The sequence below is a fragment of the Ambystoma mexicanum genome, chromosome 11, assembly GCF_040938575.1.
Source record: "Ambystoma mexicanum isolate Mex_15411 chromosome 11, UKY_AmexF1_1, whole genome shotgun sequence".
NCBI classification, from domain to species: domain Eukaryota; kingdom Metazoa; phylum Chordata; class Amphibia; order Caudata; family Ambystomatidae; genus Ambystoma; species Ambystoma mexicanum.
Genome location: NC_090934.1, coordinates 551,477,386 through 551,497,046, shown reverse-complemented (window position 1 = coordinate 551,497,046; position 19,661 = coordinate 551,477,386).

Here is a 19,661-nt window from a genome sequence, read left to right as displayed (position 1 = left end):
CCCATGAATATATAACCTAGTGCCATATTTATCTCAGGTTCCTTCGGGAATGTTGGGTACATATGTTGTGCGAAGGCTGCCACCCTATGGTATTGTTGCTTACGTGTATTTGTGTTTCCTACTACATCTTTTATGTCCTCCCATTGGAGAAAGCTATGATCTGGGAACAACCGTCCCCACTGGGTGACACCTCTAGCACTCCAGTGCATTACCATTTCACTCTCGATAGCGAAGGGTGTGTGTGGGTCCCCCCATATTGGCATACTCGGATGGTATAGTTTATTGGCTCCGTATATGTGAACAATCCTGGACCATGCCGTGATAGTAACCCTGGATGGGTTTGTCGTGTTGTACTGTTTAGGGGTGGGCTTTGTTATCCCATGCAGAGCCAGTATCGCCTTGCGCTCCCTCAGTGTGGGGGGTGGGGGAGGCAGCGTTGAGAAAGGATATGGCCCACCCAGCCGCATGGTGCGCCTGCGCTGCTAGGTAGTATAGTTCCATATCTGGTGCCATCAGTCCGCCTCTGGAGTGTGTGTCTGTTAGTACCCTCCAACTCAGTCTGGGATGCCCTCCCCATACAAATGTTATGCAGGCGCTGTTAATTCTGGAGAACAGGGCGCGGCCTGGTAATACTGGCACTGTGATAAAAAGGTAGAAAAGTTTCGGTAATATTACCATTTTTATCAAGGCTATTCTCCCGGCCAGTGATATGGGTAACACGCTCCAGCGATTCATCTTGGCACACAGTGCATCAGCGAGTGTCGTGTAGTTCAGAGCACGGGACAGTTGGGGAGTTCTGGCTATATGAGCTCCTAAATAAACAATAAGTACCGGGTTCCATAAAAGCCCATGTAGGTTTTGGGGTTGTGAGGTGTTGTCTGTGAGCGGGAATATCTCTGACTTATTGGGGTTCAGGCGCAGCCCTGAGTATTCGCCAAACCTTCCCACCTCTGCCAGCACCCTGCCAAGTGTGCGATACGGGTTCTTGATATATAGCAGAATGTCGTCTGCATATAGCGTTATAATATGGAGCTTGCCCTCCAGCATTAGCCCAAACGTACTGTAACGTGACCTAAGTATGTCCGCTAGAGGTTCTATCACCAGCGCAAAGAGTAATGGGGAGAGTGGGCAACCCTGTCTGGTGCCACACAACCGTTCCAGTATGTCTGTGAGGGATCCATTGATTTTAATCCTAGCGTAGAGTCTTGTGTATAGTATCCAGATCCATTTTATGAATTTTGGACCGAACCCATAGTTCCGTAGCACTCCAAAGAGAAAGGGCCAGGAGACTGTGTCAAAGGCCTTCCTCATGTCAAGGGAGACGGCTATTCCCTGAATGGTAGGGGGTATCGTGGCTATTATTTGGTGACATCTTCTTATATTTCTTGCTGTGGATCTACCCAGTATAAAACCGGCCTGGTCCTCATGAACCATGTATGGCATCAATGGTGTGAGCCTGGTTGCTAGTATTTTTGCTAGGATTTTGGCATCAGTGTTTATTAAGGACAGTGGGCGGTATGATCCACATTCTCCAGGAGGTTTCCCCGATTTAAGTAAAAGTGTGATTATTGCTTCTCTAGTAGATTCTGGGAGTTCACCCTTATCTAGTGCTTCCGTCCATACAGCATGCAGCCTGGGAATTAGAAGCTGACTGAATTATTTGTAGAACTCAGCTCCCAGCCCATCAGAGCCCGGGCCTTTCCCGTTGGGGAGAGCTTTTATTGCTGCACCTATTTCTGCCACTGTTATGGGTTCCTCTAGCGATTCCCTAGTCGCATCTGCTATAAGCGTTGTTGGTATCTGAGAGAGGTATTGTTCTATCTCAGCCTCTGTGACAGAGCACTGGGGGGAGTATAATTCTTTATAGAACGTGTACAATGTTTCTTTCAGTTTCTCCTGATCTGTGGACATCGTGCCTTCTGCTAATTGAATACAAGGTATGTTCGTGGGGCCTCTATCTCCGCGTACCATTCTGGCTAATTGTTTCCCCGGGCGTTCCCCTTCTCCATATCTGCGCGCCGTGGGTCTGTCAAAGTATCTGATCTCTTGGTCTGCTGCTTCCCGAAACTCATCTAGCTTAGTCTTTATTTCTGTACCCAGATGAGGGGAAGAGGACTGAGCATGTTGGGCCTGCAGTGATGTTAGTTGTGTTTCAACCTAGCCAGTCTAGCCCGAATGTCTTTGAGAATTCCCCCCTCTATTGATATCGACTGACCTCTTAAGCATACTTTAAATGCCTGCCATAGTGTAGCCTGACTTGATACCGAGTGTTCATTGATCTCAAAATATTCCTGTATGTATTGCGCCATAGAGTCTTTATATACTAGATCCCTTAAGGCTGCCGGTTTGAATCTCCAAGGTGGTCGGTCTCTGATCTTGTCCGGGATTTGCAATGTCATTTGCATCGGAGAATGATCTGAGTAGGTCCTAGGATGTATGTGTGTATCTGTAACCCATGCCATGCTGTCTGTGTCTATCAGCCATAGGTCAATTCTGGAGTGTGTGTCCTGGACGGTGGAGTAGTACGTGTATTCTTTCCTGCTGGGGTTTAGTGTTCTCCAGACGTCCTTTAACTGTAGATCTGCCATGTGTGTAAGTATTGTCTGTGCTGCCCTGGTTAGTGTTCTATTTTGTGTTGATGAGCGATCTAATTGAACATCCAGAATTGTATTGATGTCTCCCCCGCAAAGCACTCGGGCCGTAGGGTATCTCGCTAGATTTTCAAATACTGAGGAGTAAAAGTCTGGGTGGTCAATGTTTGGCCCATAGATATTGAGGAACACTATTTCCCTGTCATAGAGCTTACCATGCAGCAAAACGAACCTCCCATCTGGGTCACATTCAGCCTTGATACAGACGAACGGCAGCGCTTTATGTATAAGTATTGCAGCCCCTCTCGCTCTGCTAGAGTAAGTTGTGAAATATTGATGAGTCCCCCAATTTGGTATCAGCTGTTCGCCCTGTCTGGGTCCTGTGTGGGTCTCCTGGAGGAAGATTATCTTAGCGGCCTGTCTATTAAGATAGGCCATGATCTTCCTTTTCTTGATCTTGGAGCCTAGCCCCCTTACATTCCAGCTCAAACTTGCCAACATTCTGTGACCAAAAAGATGTAGGATTTTTCAAGTTTCAAAAATAATAATTTGCAAAACAAGTTCATCGCAGGCAATTACAAAACATACTTTGTTGGCACCACTGGAGCATTCTAAAATACACAACCCATCAAACAGCACAACATGGAAAGATGCTCAAATGTTAAAAATGTATAATTCTGAATGGTAGGTTAACAACAAATTCAATGACCTAACTTCAGAGTAGGTAATCACACAGATCTGGTAGGCAACATTTGCCATTGCTCTGTACCAGCAGCTGGGGCAGTACATATTTATTCCTGCAGTGTAATTTGAACACACTGGGCCTCATCACGACCTCGGCGGTAACCCTTAAATCCGGCGGTAGCGCTATTACCGCCGGATTTAAGGGTCTGCCGAATCAGGGCCTCGGCGGATTTCAACCCAGCTCTGAGCTGGTGTGAAATCCGCCGAGAATTCGCGCTCATACCGCCGACGGGAAATCTGCCGGCGGTATGAGCGTGAAATTTCCCCATTGAGCCCAATGGGGAATGGGGCATTCCCGAATGGGCTCAATGGGGAATGGGGACTTCCAAGTCCGCCCAACTCGTGATCCCGCGCTATTAGCGCCGGGGGCTATGTCGGTCACGCTAATAGCCCCCGCGCTAATACCGCCGGCGTTACCGCCGAGGTCGTGATGAGGCCCTCTGAATGACATGGCAGCTGATACCCCCCTCAGTCTCATACGCAGATGCTGTGTGGTGGTGTTACACTCTGCCACTTGACTTCACTGGTGGTTCACCTAAGGGTTGTTCCGGCAAGAGTGCAGGACAGAGTCACGCAGCTGTCAGGTCAGTGGATTGGTCTGAGCCCCATCAAAGTAATCACCTACCAGCCCACTGTACAGACAAACTAATCCATGTGTTGCATGCTTTTTCCTGCAGCCTGCCTTGGAGTCACATAAATTACCTGACAATGTAAAAAGCAGTAGGATCTGTCACCCAAATCTGTAGGCGGTAGGACTGCTTAAAAAGCAGTAGCCTACTGCCTAAATCTGTAGGGTTGGCAAGTATGCCAGCTCAGCACATTAATACCATCCTTGTCCGGTTTAGCCATTATCTATGGGGAGTTTCTATGTGTCTTTACACCAATGTTGCTCTGCTTTATGCTTAAGTTGTCCTGTGCCTAGAACCTATGTGCTTTTTGTGTTACCAACCTTCTTCTCATAACAAAAACCCAACTTCCCCATATCAGTCCCGCCCCCCCCACCCTCACAGTCCCCTAAACTTCAAATGTGCCTTTGAGTTTCCCCCCCTCCCTTCCCAACAACAACATGAACACCTGCTACAGGGGGGCTGCGGCGTCTCCAGTGCCCAAGCCATTATCGTGTATGGGCGTTACCTCCAGTTCAGGCTTGTTACTCTCATTTATTCCGACGTCTTTGGATGAATGTTTTCCATGTGTTTTGAGCCCTGGGTTACATCCTCTGCAATGTGGGGCTCCCAAGGGAGCCTATGTCTTTGCCTTTCCTTACGACTTCTTGTACGCCGCGGTGGCTGTCTTGCCCTATGGACGTTTCGATAGCTCTTCTTTCAGGTTTGTCCATTATTTGGGGGGATATGTGTCTCCATGAAGCTCGCGGCCTCTTCCGGGAATGTGAAGAAGTATGATTTATTTTTATGTTGAATTTTGAGCCTTGCAGGGTAGAGCATTGCATATTGTACTTGTCGCTCGCGTAGAATGTTCTTGATTCCTGAGAATAGTTTCCTTTCCTGTTGAACCGCCAAGGTGAAGTCTGGAAAGATGCGTATAGTGTTGGCTTCCCATTTCAGTTCTTGTTTCTCCCTAGCTGTTTTTAGGAAAAGGTCTCTGTATCTGTAGTTTAGTATGTGTGCTATAATGGGTCTGGGGTATGCCCCAGGTTTTGACTTTGGAGCTAGAGACCTGTGTGCTCTTTCCACCATAAACACGGGCGACCATCCCAGCTCCCCCAGTAGTGTGCGCAGAAGGTCCTCCACCGCTTTTTCCATTGATCTTTTAATAGCCCCCTCCGGAACACCAATAATACAGACATTATTTCTTCGGGATCTTGCTTCCAAATCTTCACACTTGGATATCACTGTCCCTAGCTCGATGGCCATCGTTGACACTGTTGTCTTCAGGGTCTCCACAGCGTCCTCTGTGCCTGATATTCTTGTTTTGGCCTCTGTCATGCGAGCTGTTGTTTTGTCGAGTTGCATTTTTATAATCGCGACACTAGCCGTCATACCATCCAGCTTGTCTGTCAACGCTGCAAAACCTTTCTGCATAGCTTGGAAAACAGCCTGAGGACCCATCATGGAGGCAGAGGGAATCTTTTCCGCCTGTGCGGGTGTTTTTCCCCTCCCTTTCAGGCTCGGTATCTTTCTGCATTGTGGTCGTAAACTTATCGATAGTTCCTCTGCTCCTTTTATGGCCAAAGTTTTTGGGCATCGTTCCGGATCTGGAGCGAGTATCCTTTCCTCTAGATGCCTTCGCCAATTGCTTCATAGTTGCACTATATTTCTGAGGCCAGGACCCGATCTTCCAGTATTCCCTCCAATCGATGGTGGTTTAAGCGGGTCAGGGGGGGTCCGCTCGGCTCTTGTCAGCCCCCTTTCGCGCGTTCCAACATTCTGTTGTATATGGTGGAGCGGAATATGTTCGTTGGGGGGGTGGTCGCCCGCCCACCTCGCTGTCCCCTGCGGCTGCAGAGCCATTCGCGAGCCGAGAGGAGGGCGCAACGTCCCGCCACAGGTTTCGGCCCAGGCCCGGGCCCGGCTTACCCAGGCTGCTGTGGGCCGATGGGCGGGGGGAAGGTGATTCCTCCCTTCACATGTGTCGCTGCTGTGGTGTTGGTGAATGGGGTCCGCAGGCGCTCAGCGAGGATCGGGGCTCCCGCGATTCTCCCTTTCCTGGGCGGGCGCGGACCCGACCGTTACTGCCACCGCTCGAGTTGTTCCGACGCCAGACTCCTCCCCCCCCCTCCGTGGCAGGCGCGTCCCTCGCTGCCTCGGGCTACTCCTGGGTCCACAACTCGGCTCTCACTTCACCGTTCGGGTCTGAATTTCACGTGGGCTGTCCAGAGGTATAGTTACACGTTCTGTGTAAAAATCGCACCAAACCGGGGTGAATAAATGGATTCTTTAGGCTTTTCGGCCCTGGACACTGCCGGAGCTCACACAGAGGCTGCCATTTCCGTCCGTGCGCAACAGCGCCCCCCTGTCTTCTTCTTTAATTCAGGAGTCTGGTGCACGGGCCCCAGTGACACAGAAGTTTGTGGCCCGGCCTATGGGGAAAAAATCCAAGAACATTAAAAACTGTCCTGCAGTTAGTCGTGCTGTTTAGTGCACATTTTTAAGAAACTTTCTTCGTGCTACGAATTCCAGATCTACTTTAGGTAACATGAAAGAATCAGGTGTGATGCAAGCACCCACTAAAGTCATCAAAGACTCCCAACAGATTGAACCTCTGGTGTGCAGCTTCTAGCCCCCTCTTTGGTGGTCACCATGGGCAGCACAGTCTTAGAAGCTGCTGAATTTCAATCTATTTCCTTGGTCCGGGGAGAAAAAACAGCTCCAGGAGAAAAGAAGAAACATTTCAAGAGGAAGATCAAAGACATTAGGTGTTTTATTTTTTTACATTTTGTTTTACAATATGCAGAAAGGCCAGACCAGGTATCATTTTGAATGTTGGGACAAGGCAGGTTTTTTATGCTGACGAGGGACCCGACTTAAAAGAGGATTGGGGCTGGTTCCCAGCCACTTTATCCAATTTTAAGGGGCAAGGACCAGGCTACTAGGAAACAACCAAGATCTTTTAACTGGAACACCCGTAGTTTTAAGAATACAGAGATATTTTCTAAGTTTAAACTCAAAGATTTCTTATTTTTTCAAGAAAAAGAAACATGGCTGGTGGAGCCCCCATAATAGATGGTATTAAGGTCTACACGAGGAATGCAAGGAAGGATGTCAAGGGTAGACCAACTTTGGGTCTTCTTACTGTTATTAAAAACAATCTCTGCTTGTTTAGTGAGTAAATCCTTACAGACAGTGAGGCAATTTTGGTGGTGAGAGTTTTGCTTGGAAAAGTGTGTGAACCCTGGCATATCTTACTGATTAATACATAGCACAATCTGGGGCGAGATAGACATAATTTAATGTTTTGGGTTTTAGGAAATCCCGACTCTATGTCTATTTTATGCGTAGGGATTTGAACTGCTACTGTGAGGATGAGTATTAGGTAGACGCTGAAGATCTGATACTTGCTCTGATTTCACAGTTACGTAAGACCCCCCTTTGTGAAGGGTAACATCCCCAGGGGAATTGGATGGGCCTTTTTCATGCAGAGATGGGGTCTGTCCATAGAAAAGGGCTCATGTCCAAGCATACATCTCTGTGGCAACTAACAACATGGCTGAACTGTTCAAACTCTGCAAGGAACTTGCTAATCCTACTGCAGTCTCCTCCTCTTCTCTTCCCTCCCAGGCCCTCTGTGCTGCATTTGCCTCCCACTTCTCCACCAAAACTCAGGACATCCTGTCCTCACTGTCATCTACTCCCCTCCCAGCCTCCCTCTACTCTTGCCTCCCTTGGCCCCCACTCTCTCCCCTACTCTCCGCCTTCTCTCCCATTGCGCCAGAAGAGGTCTCGGGAGTCTGCTCTATGAAAGTCTCCTCCAATCAGGTGTTCCCCTGCTTTTCCAGAACCATCAAGGACACCATCTCCTCTCTCACCCCATCCTTGGCTGACCTCTGTAACCACTCCTTTGCCACTGGCTTTTTCCCACAACCCCTCAAGCACTCCCTTGTGCACCCTCTCCTAATAAAAGCTGTCTGCAGACGCTTCATGCCAGGCTAACTATCACACCATCTCTATCACACCTTTCCTGGACAAACTCATGGAGAAGTTGGTCATCCCCCAAACTGACCCACCACACCGACCCAACTGGCTGCCTCCACAACCACCAGTCTGACTTCAGAGCATCCAGAGGCACGGAAACCAGTCTCCTGAACACCTGTGAAGACCTGCTCTCAAATCTGGATTCTAACTCTCCCTCTGTTCTAATCCTTGTCAATCTTTTTTCAGCCTTTTACAACGTCAATTATGGCATCACAGACCAGGTACTGGTGTGGCTGACCTCCTTCCTTTCAAACTGACCATCCCAAGCGAATTTGGGCCCTTTCCTTCCCTCTAGCTCACTCTCTAGCTGTGACATCCCTGAAGGTTCTATCCTATAGCCATGGGTCTTCAACATCTACCTTTCCCTCCTGGCCCACTTTATCTTCACCTTCTCACCTCACTTCCAGTGTTACACCGATGACACTGTTAACTGTATCCTCTACCTTCTCCACCTCCTCTCTCATACCTGACAAGCCTAACTGCTATTCAGGCGTGGTGCTCCGCTAGTGATCTCTGCCTTAATGCCAGTAAGACAGAGATCCTTCTCATTGGGACAACTGCCCCCCCACTCTATGGCCACCCTCCTTGGGTCCCCCATCCCCTCACTCTCTTGTGAGGGGAAAAATCTCGGGGTCATCTCTGACTCCTCTCTCTCCTTCTCTGCACATCACTGACCTTGCCAAGAACGCCAAATTTCAACTCCACCTCATCAGAGGCATTCGCTCTTTCCTCACCTTCCCCCAGAAGTTCAATGTCTCCAGAGCTCTGGTGCTCTCTAGGCTGGACTACTGCAGCAGCTTCTTCCTCAACCTGCCTCTCTCTTCCCTTCGTCATCTTCAACTAATCCAGAATGGGGCAGCAAGGTTTATCCTTGGCCTGAAGCCCAGGGACTGCACCTCTCCAGGCCTAAAATCCTTACACTGGCTCCCGGTTACCGCAGGGATCAAATTCAAGGCCCTGTGCATCATCCACAAGGCTGTCTGGGACCTGGGACCTCTCAACATCCAGCTTTCTCTCCCTAATTACCTCCCTGCTAGAGTCCTTCAGTCCTCTAGCTCCAACTCTCTGCAGGTCAGGTGCTTCTCCAAGCAGAGATTAGGAGGTTGATCCCTTTCCTTGGCAGAAGCCTCCCACAAAAATGGCCTCTCTGCCCCCTCAGACTTGTGCCGGATCTTCTTAAATTCTGGAAATGACTCAAGACTTTCCTTTTCTCCTCCTCCTTCCCCTTGCCTGTGCTAATGACCCCCTGCAGCTGCGACTGGTGCCCGGCCCTTCTTAACCAGTCCACCCTTCAGCATTCCTACTAGCACTTGCCCTCGGGCACCCTTCCCAGACTAGCCTGATTCTGGTCCATCCATCCATCACACCTTTCCCTCTCCCAGGTCCCTTGAACTTGCTCTTGGTCCCTCACAGCACTTGCTCAGCCCCATGGGCCCCCACCTCCGGCACTTCACTCCCTACTCCTCGTCCTTCTCCACCCCCATTGCACCTTTGTTCACTGCATTTGAACAGTAAAATTGTCACAAGGCCTAGTACGGCCGTTACTTTTCTTGTTTTTCCATATGTACCCCCCTTTTTTTGCCTTGTGGTGGCACCTGGAAACACTTGTGTATAAGCGCCATACAAATGACCAATAAATAAATAAAATAAAAAACTTCAAGGAGATATCCCCATGCATCATACGTGGCCTGGCCCTTTTTCTTCTTATACAATAGATTTTATTTATATTTTGACCACACTGATGGATGAGGTGCTCTCTTTGGATATTATTTCGGATAACCTGAGTGCCCATGCATTTCTTGTTCTTTCACTTAGGATATCTAGTCCCCAGGGACTTTGTGTCTCTTCTGCAAGTGCAAATTTGATAGTCAACAAAGAGTGTAGCTCCTTAAGGCTGTGGGGCACACCATTACAATGTTTCAAAGCCAAGGTCTCTCACAACTGGGATGCATGGACTAATGGGGAGAAAATAACCTATTGTGCTCTTAACAACTGTAGTAAGATGTTGCTTCTTTGGAAAGAAGAGGTCATCTCTAACAACTCTAATAAGAAACCGTTTGACATACAAATTAGAAACCGGAAATATCTTATGAGACTAGAGGTACGAGCTAGATTAGCCCAGTATTACGGTGAGTTAGGAAGGTCAATCAGTGCCTGTAAGAAGGAGCAACAGCATTACAAAAAAACAGCTCTAGTCTTACAAAGTTCTGCAATACCATACTCAGAATCAGATAATTTTAGTAAATGAATAACCCATGACAGCAGAAGACTGTGGAGGATACTGACCGACATGGATACCCATCATCAATTTGTCCAGACTAATTGCATATAGGAAGAAGACTAGGTCACATTTTATTCAAACCAATTTACTTCCATGCATGCAAACTTTGATCATTTTCTTTCTTCTTTTGTCAAAGTTCCATGGAAATGTAACTTTGATCAAGAGGAATTTAGAGCTGCGTTAGCTAATAATTTAAATCCTTCTAGTGCCATCTTGTAAGGTTACCCGAAGTTATGGTCTGAGATCTTATGGTGTCTGTTCTCCCAGGTTGCCACTCATATGGACCTTCTTAAGTCATGGTTAGTGGCTACAGTGGTCCCTATCTATAAGAAGGGGAATTGCGCTTCTCTTGCCAACTATAGACCAAACTCGTTAATTGACTCGGCATGTAAGGTCCCGAAGGACTTAGTGCGTTGGGCCGAATAATCGCATAGCCTGGGTTTTAGGAAAGGTGTGGGCACTTCGACAAACGGTTTAATAGTTTTACTCTTTCAGGCTATTGCTAAACAGAAAAATGATTCTCCTTTATATATATATAGCAAGTCTTGACCTCTCCGTCTCCTTTGATAAGGTAGACAGTGTCGGTTGTGGATTAAATTAAGCGGTTGGGGGATCCTGCGAGGATTGTTAACCATGCTTATTCTAATAAAACTCTGAAAGTATGACTTAACTAGCACGGCCTTCTCTCTAGAGATGGACGCTGGATGATGCTTGTGTGGCGCTTCTCCTAGCTTCTTCGCAGGGCTCATATCGTCCTTTCAAGGCGGACGGCCCAAAGGTCAGTAGAGTGATTGCAGGCAACAGCCTTGTCCTTTGTCCAGAAACTCTCTGGCATGTTCCACCTTAAAATCTTGCTGGCAGAACCTAGCAGGCCATGCTGTGTGCTGGCTGGCTACCGGTTCTGGAGCTGCTGGATGGGTCCTCTGAGTCCACTTTCTCCCTCTTTTCCCTGGGAGATGTTTAGGGGAAGTTTCTTGCTTCCCTCTCAGAATGCCTGGCCTTCCTTCACTGGTGAAATATGTAAGGTAGACTGTACCTTCAGCCCGGGTCTAAATGAGTCCTTCTTACTCCTTTAGAAGTTGTCGGATGATCTGCTAAGTGAGGGGTCCAGCCTTCTTTTAAAGCCAAATGGGCCCCAGTGATTGGTGCAGGCTAAGCCTACCTTAATGAACCAATCCTGGGCCCCCACCAGCAATCTTCTGTTATGCATGAGGTCAGGAACAGAGTGCTCTGCAACAGGACAGACAAGGGGTGACAACATATACCTAAGTCCTACCCATCTTCCTGTCTGTTGCAGATCAAAGTATCTTTCTGGTTAACTGAGCCCTCTGTAACTCTTAATTAAAGTGCAGGTTTCCCTTGAAGTATGTGGCGAGAGCAGATTTCTTGTCTCCTCCAAATCACATACATCTCCCCTCTGAAAGGGGTCTGCTCTGCAGGGACCCCTGCGTTAACTGCTGGACCCAGACAGGGCATTCACTGTCTTTCATACAGAGAGGTGGGAACTAGCTTCCAGTTGACACATTGCATACCAAAGGGTTGGTAATCCCGCCTTCCTGTTGTCTCTTCTGGCAACCAAGCCTCTCAGGCTTGCCTCAATTATCTTGTTAGAATGCACTGCCACCAGCCAGATTAGACAAAAGAAATGCAGCTTCCTGGAGCCTTTGATATTTAAATTAAGCTACCCATGTCTGGAGGAAGGTGTGCCTTTCCCCCTTCTTGAGATGCTTTGATGTACCCGGGACTGTCACATTCCAGCTGAATATAACAGGGGAAGACGGCACCTGTAGGCTGTGTCTTCCTGGAGTACACGTGACTATGCGTTTTGTGCGGGAAGCAGATGAAATGTGCATGGAATGGCCTCACACATTTCTCGGGGGCTGATCTTCCATCATTCATTTTCATTATTCAAAAATCAAAAAATCCCAGGTGAGCGCACTCTCCCTGTGCGGATGGTCAAATTCCTCAGAGGCAGAGCAGCAGGCCTGCAAGCCAGCATGACATATAGCAGTTGCCAGTGCCGATGCCTTCCATTTGCAATCTCTGCCTATGTGTTTTCTCCATGAATGAGCAAGAATGAGGGTTCCAAGTTGACATCGGGCCTATGAGATGCTCAGTGTGAGGAGTAGAGTGTCCATCAAGGGAATCATTGAACACACCTGAAGTCTTACCTTGCAAACAATCCTAAGCCAGAAACAATTACCAGCCACAGGTGGAAGTCATAGACAGAAGCCCTACCCAGGGAGTGAAGGAGGCCCTATAAAAGCCTGGGTAGAGAGACAGTGTGTGAGTGTTTGGAGTAACAAAGCAGTGAGAGATGGAGAGGCAGAAGTGCAGAGAGTGCTAAAGGAGTGGTAGGAAGTGGAGGTGCAGAGAAAGCAGAAGATGCAGTAGGAGGTAGCCATGAAAAGAGAGATACAAGGACAGTAGGAGGAGGGGTGCATAGGGAGGTGTAGGTGCAGAGAGAGGAGGAGCAGAGAGAGAGAGAGCTGTTGGTGCAGGAGGACATCAAGGAGGAGGTGACAGAAAAGAAGAGATTGGATGAGGTGAAAATATTTAAGGGGGATTAAAGAGAACAAAGGAGGGTGGGAGAAAGAAAGAGAGAGAGAGATAGATGGGGAGTTCAAAACATCTGAGAAGAGGTTGGGAGAGAGATGGCAAAGATCAAAGACTATTAGATGAAGGAGAGGAGAAGGACCTGATTCTAAGGCAAGAGGATCATGGGAGGTTCTCTAGAGGTGCAGGGCCAGCGGCAGCCAGAGAGTAGGACACTGACAGTCATCCTATGGTCTGGAAGACGTGGAAGGAGGAATTAACTCATGCAGAATGCAGAAGAGGTCAGCTGTCAGAAAGCTTAACTGTCAAAAGTGAGACTTAGAACCAGGTCCCTGAGCACAAGTGAGCATTGGTTCAGCAAGGATGGAAATTAGATGGTATTGAGTAACAGGTTCAGGCCCTGGAGACATAGAAGCAAAGTAGGACCGGACTATGTACCTAGAGACCCGTTTGTCCTACCTCACCTCTGTGTGACACTGTGAACCATGCTGGGGAAAAAACCTAGAAGTTAAACTTAAAATGTATGCTTCACCTGAGATGTGCTACCCAACCGACTGCCAGCAAGGCGAAATCCACCGGGAACAGGAGGACATCTAATGCACCAGAGTTGTGCATCAAGAGATCTGGAGAGAGAGAGACTATTTGTATCATAGACGTTTTTGTGGAGCCAAGGAAAGACCAGACCTGTATTGCCAGTTAGGAAGTCATGTGGAAACTTGCAAGCACTTAACGCCTGGACTACGCATGCCCTGGGATCGGGATCATGGGAGGGACTTTCTTTTTTTTACTAAAATGATCCTGGCCAGAGATTTAGCAAAGCTTTAGAGAAGAGGACTGATAACAAGGCGTATCCCTAGGGTTGCTTCTAGTTTGTCTAATGTTTTATTTTTGTACCTTAAGGGAAATTCCTTATTAATCTATTAAGTCCAAATAAAGACCTTATTTATTTCTGGACATTTTTCACCATGTTTTCAGTACAGTCCACATCGTCTGTGGCTGGTGTCACAATTCTCTCACCTTGCAAAATGGTGGGTTGTAGTGTCTGTCGACGGTGGTTACGATTTGTGGTGACTCTGAAAACGTGTGCTTAATAGTTCAATCATAATTGTTTGGAGCACTCTGAACCATTTGCCAGGTATTGTCTCTTGTAGAAAAAAGTACCTCCACAGTAGACCAAGGTGCCACCTTCCGCTGCTTTCTCAAGGTCACTACTACATGTGGATCGGTCTGATGATGGGTTTACATGTTTAAGTGTGCCTTCATGTGCACTGAAAGTGGGCCTTCATGTGCACTGCAAGTGAGTCTTCATATGCCCTTCCTGAACATCTGCCCCCTAGAGTTTTTTCTGTGCAGCATCCATCCGTTCCACCCTCGGTTAACCAGTTTACGGGTGTGGCCAACCTTAGATGATCCATTAAAATTACAAGTCTCTTTCTCGACGGATCTGTCTTTGCAGTCTTGTTGGGTAACAGCATTGGATAAAGTGGGCACTTACCAACCACTGTGCATGATAATGAGAGGTGTGTTGGGTGCGCATGATACGCATCCAAGGACTTACTCGCAATTTACCTAGTTTTCCGAAGTTGGATATGCTCATAATCATCCTTCACTGGCGAGCTGAAGTAAGGCAATCGGATTCTACTTGCAGCAGAATGGCTTTGATCTGTCATCACCAGCCGTTCACACCACTTCCATGAAGACCACAAAAGTGACACCAGGCCAAGAGCCTGTAAACGCTGTTCCACCACTGCACCCGCAAAGGGCTTGCTCACCATTCCCCAAATAAACAGAATAGCCACCAGTGTCTGGAAAGATGATGCATATATCCCCCAACCCTACCATTGGCTGATGTTCACAGAGGTGAATGGAGTGCTGGCATGAACATGTGTGAGAGACCTCACACCACCGGCGGAAGCAAGCAAACTGTTGAACCAATATCGACACTGGGGTTGCATTGTAGGTTTGCCCTGGGCCCCGCTAGCCATATCAATGGAAACGGGACATAAGGGCATGGAAGCTGACCCACAAAAGGGAAGAGGCACCGAAGAACATGGGGCTGGTGTTGTTAAGAGAATGGGAAATGCCCACAATCAACGAGAAGACATAGGACGCGATCCATGGAATTATCTGTGTGGAAAATAGGGTACTTGCACGCGCAACTGTGTGCAAATTCGCATGCGTTCATTCATGGAATCTAATGCGCTTCTTATCCTGAACTTGCATGGAGTTCACGCCGGCTTGGCACATCTGTCTGAGCCGCCGTGGGCCTTGTTCGAGACTCCAGGCAGAGCATGGGCGTGGCTTGTGCAGAGGGATAGGAAGGGGTGGAACACCAAAAATGGGGAAGAACTTGTGAAAAAAAATGGGCATTGTGAGGGACGGCCTGCAGGCAGCCCCTTGCACACCCACAATTGCACAGCACAAGACGTACTCTTGGATTTGATCATGCAACGTCTCGTGGCCACGCAAGTCCTTCATACGATCCACCACCCGAAGGCAGGCGTAAGTACGCTTCAGCGTAGGATTTGTAGCACAAAGGTGGGGTTGCATGTCGGATTTTGGGGTGCATGCGTAAGCAGTGTAGCAGAGTGCATGAACGTTTTACAGGGTTTGCACGCAGATTTCCTGAGTTATTGCAGAGTTATGATTTTTCATACGCATGTTGGGGTGCCGGACAAAGTTACGGGGACCCCGCTCAGGGTCACCGAGTCGCAGGGCTGCTTACAGTAGATCCCAGGCACTGTTTGAAGAGTGTGTGTATTTGCGCAAGAGGGAGCACGCAAAACCTTCCTGGTGGAGTAAATTAATAACTTTGAACTAAATATAACAACTGTCTTTAAAGCCTAGGAAACAATTACACTTGCAGTGTGTGGTATATAAACAGTGATTATTTTTATCGTAGGAGTTTTGCCTTACTGAAGCATGGAGACAAGGAAGATGTTGACATTTAATGACGCTTGCCTTGATAGGCAAATCACCTGATTAAGAAAGAAAAGCAGTGTCCTGCGGACAAAGATTACAAAACACAAAATGGTAATATGTTGACATACCCAACCACAGCAGAGTGTATCCTTCTCTTTCCCGACTCTACCTGTAGGATTCTACAAGGAGTTCATCTTTGTAAGTCATCTGACTCTCCAGGTCAAAGAGGTCAACAAAGGGCTTGATTTTCAAGCTATTGATTCAACACGCATTGGAGAGGAGCCATGCTTATTTCTCATGGGTGACTTGGCATGCGTGTTGGTTCCACAACAACCCCATCAAATCAGGGCAAAATATTTTGGGCTGCAACCATGGTACCTGCGGAGCTGTTGCATTAATTGCCCCATCCTGCTCTGGTTTCATTCAGACATTGTATTGTCATGGTGTTTATTGATAATCGCTGTCATCTGAGCTGTCTCATGCATTCATGTGTTTGTCCCGACTCCTTCTACAGTTGCCACCCAATTTTAGTGACTAATGTCTGCACTGTGTTGGGCACCATGCCCAGTGTAATCAAGGAGCTGAAGCCAATGTGGCAATAGTTTCCATTTCTCTGCCATGGGGACGGGAGAAAATAGCCGACTTGCAAAGGCAACTCTAGCCAGATGGCTTCAGATGAGTAGAGAATGTGTCATGATTAGGGCAGAACAACCTTGTAAACATGTATCGCTCAGCGGGCAGGAACGCATTGAGGGCTCTCACGTTGCCGTACAAGTTTATTTTGCTTACAGGTGAAAATCAATGAATGGATCTTACAAGATGCCTCCAGTGCTTCAAGAAGGAACTGGTGACTCTGATCTTTAAGGAACACTGCAGGACTAATGATGACAGGATTTTGATGACGACATCACCCTCCCTCCAACCAGCGCTCTCCCTCTTTTACACAATGTACTCTACTTGTGCAGTGGTCTGTTGCTTTCTGGCTGGTTTTTGTGCTTTAGGAAATCACCTAAACTAATACAAACACACATTCATGTGTTCCTAAAATTGGAATACAAAGCATGGCTTTATTAATGGCATGATATTTAAATATATAGACAAAGGGTTCCAGACCGGCCTGACCCCGACAAACCGAACATGCCATAACAGTGCAGAAAAGGAATATTAGACATGCCAAGATATCCTCCCTCAGCTCTCTTAAGTTTGATAAGCAATCAATACCCAGACTCTCTGATACAACATTTATGTTGAAAGGGGCATGAATTGAAGGACATCTGGAGTGAAGGCAGAGACTGTGGCGGGTGAGGTGCTGCAATGCTTTGATTGGCTGATGGTATTTTCTGCTAGTTTTTTTTTTAAATCAAAAGGGCTTCTGAGTGCACCGTGACCCTCACCCTGAGAAGACCACTCCTCTTGCAACTTTGTTGCAACTCGGTTCACCTCAATTGTATTTTTGAATATTCGTGAAAAGCAGGTGACACTGTTTATTTTTGTATTTGTGTTTGGTTGCAGTATTTTAAGGGACTCTGATACAGCCGAAAAGACTACATTTTGGTATTTTTAAAGAACCCAAAATAATGCCAAATAGTAAATAAATAACCTGCCTGTTGCACTCTGAAGACATTCCTCTATATGTCTCCTTTATAAAAGTCTGTGCGTTACCTCATCTGATTTAGCCCCATGGCAGTCAGTCATAGCCAGCACCATTGAGTAAATAACTCTGGTTTCATTGGAAGCGGCGGCACCAATAATGACTGTCGGGTGGGGTTGGAGGGCATTTCGCCAGAAAGTCTCTTTTTAGACACCTGCTCAAGATATGGTTGATGAACATGCACGTCCTGGCCAGCTGTCCCTCATGTGGCCTCGTCTTCCTCTATGGTCCCTTTATCCAGAGACATTGAGCCATGCCTTTCTGACAAAGGAATCAGACTGTAGGAATCAATTAGGAGAACCGATCCCAAATCTTCTGCCAAGAATGTTTTATTTGGTTTGCTTATGTATTTGTGAAGTGCTACATGTTGGCTAAAGGCAGCCTCTGAGAGCTGAAAGGGAGGAGTGTGAGTGGTACACTGAGGATGTCAGGTCACGGGTCCCGTGAAATGGGATCACATCCAGCTTAGCCTCATTGCCAAGTTGTGCCCTTGCTCAGCTCACAGACACAGTGGAAGCAATGGCAGCTGATCCCACCCATCAGAATGATCTGGGCCTTCAGTGATGTCTCTGGGGGTCATCGTGGAGATCCAGACTAGGTTGGTTAACCATTCACCACCAAACAAAACTCAATGTGGTCATACTCCTTTAAAAATAAATGCCCCATTATATCCTTAGGGCCCATCCACCTTTAAGCTTCAGAAGTCGCTTACTGCCCTTCTAAGTCCTATTACTCACAATTCACGAGGAAGTTAGTACCAGTGTTGTTCAGGAGAAAATGTTTCAGAGGAAAGTGCCCCCAAGTCTGGGGAGAGACTGTATGCACTTTCTGTCTTCTACCCACTCTGCGTAAATCATACAACATGTTATTTACATGAGCATGGCTAAAACTATCTTTACCCTGTTCTTATCCCGTCCTCACCTAGGTTTCTGCATTTGTATGTACTGTTATTTATATTGTATTGATTTGATTTTATAACGCGCACTTAACAAAGTAAACTGTATAATGGCGCAGATGACAAAAATCAGATAGGAGATGTAACCAACCTTAAATCCTCAGCATAAGGAAAGTTGTCTATCTGAACAAAAAGGTTTTTAATGCTCGGTGAAACTGAGGGAGCGAGCTCATAGTCCTTAATTCAAGTGGCAGAGAATTCCACAGCCTTAGGCCAAAGACAGCGAATCTTCTATCGCCCCGTGATTTGTAGGCTAAATGAGGGAAAGCCAAGAAATGACTATCACTAGAGCGTAACTGTCTTACAGGCTGAATTACCTCTCTCAAATAAAAAGGAGCAATACCATTAACACACTTAAAGATGATACAGGCTGTCTTGAACCTAATACGGTCCTCAATAGAGAGCAAATGTAGCTGGCGACGAAATGGAGATACATGAACAGTTTTTTCAACTTAAATATCAATCTGATTGCTGCGTTCTGTGCACTCTGAAGGCGCTGGAGTTGCTTAGCTGGAATACCCAAAAGTTGACTATTACAATAGTCTAGGTGGGCGCTGGTTAGAGCTCCTACCACAGCCGCCTGATCTTCCGTGGGTATATCAGAGAGCACTTTAAGCAGCAATCTCAGAACAAAGTGCACAGCTTTAATCTTGGCTCCATTAAATATTGTTTATTATTTATAATGAGCCTTCAAACTGCCCGCTGCTTATTGCATGCTTAAAAACGTTTATGAAATGAAATCGTAAGTGATGATAGAGATTGTTTTCAACTGCTGTGATTGACTCAGGCAGGATAGGTAGTTGTGCACACAGTTGTGCGTCACACTTAGATAGAATTGTGAAGTTTAGCCATGCGTCACACCTAGAGTGAACTGTGAGGATTAGCCAAGTGTCACACTTAGAGAATTGTGAAGTTTAGCCATGCATTGCACTTAGATAGAATTGTGAAGTTTAGCCATGCATCACACTTAGGTATAATTGTGAAGTTTAGCCATGCATCACACTTAAGTATAATTGTGAAGTTTAGCCATGCGTCACACTTAGGTGTAATAATAACCATGCGTCACACTTAGTTATAATTGTGAAGTTTAGCCATGCATCACACTTAAGTATAATTGTGAAGTTTAGCCATGCGTCACACTTAGGTGTAATAATAACCATGCGTCACACTTAGTTATAATTGTGAAGTTTAGCCATGTGTCACACGTGGAGTGAAATGTGAAGATTAGCCATGCGTCACACTTGCATAGAATTGTGAAGTTTAGTCATGCGTCACACCTAGAGTGAAATGTGAAGATTAGCCATGCGTC